This window comes from Sinocyclocheilus rhinocerous, unplaced genomic scaffold (genome assembly GCF_001515625.1).
Source record: "Sinocyclocheilus rhinocerous isolate Xijiao unplaced genomic scaffold, SAMN03320098_v1.1 scaffold691, whole genome shotgun sequence".
NCBI classification, from domain to species: Eukaryota; Metazoa; Chordata; class Actinopteri; order Cypriniformes; family Cyprinidae; genus Sinocyclocheilus; species Sinocyclocheilus rhinocerous.
In genome coordinates, this window is record NW_015656606.1 from 95,256 (window position 1) to 95,689 (window position 434).

Consider the following 434-nt stretch of genomic DNA (forward strand, 5'->3'; position numbering starts at 1 on the left):
AGAAAAAATATGTAATTAAATTACAGTTACTTATGAAAATTTTAAGGATTACAAAGGGGGTTAACATCTGATTTTTTTCACACACACTCCCACATATAGATTTAATTGATTTCTTTCATAAATTGCAGTGACTGCTCTAAAATATGAAACACCAATGTTTCAGGAGTTTAGAACATGCTTATTCAATTTTTTTTTTTAATTTCCTATATGGGTTCATGTATAGCTATGCTTAATTTTTTATTTTATAATAAAATAATATTTTATAATTATTATAATAAATAATTTTTTTCCAAGGCATTGTTAAGATTCCAGTGTTTCCTGTCATAGCTATGGAGAGATTTGATTTCAAAACAGAATCATAGCTAGTAAAATATTTATTGTTATGATTTTAAATATGTATTTAACCTCAGAATGATCTCAAAGTAAGTCTGATT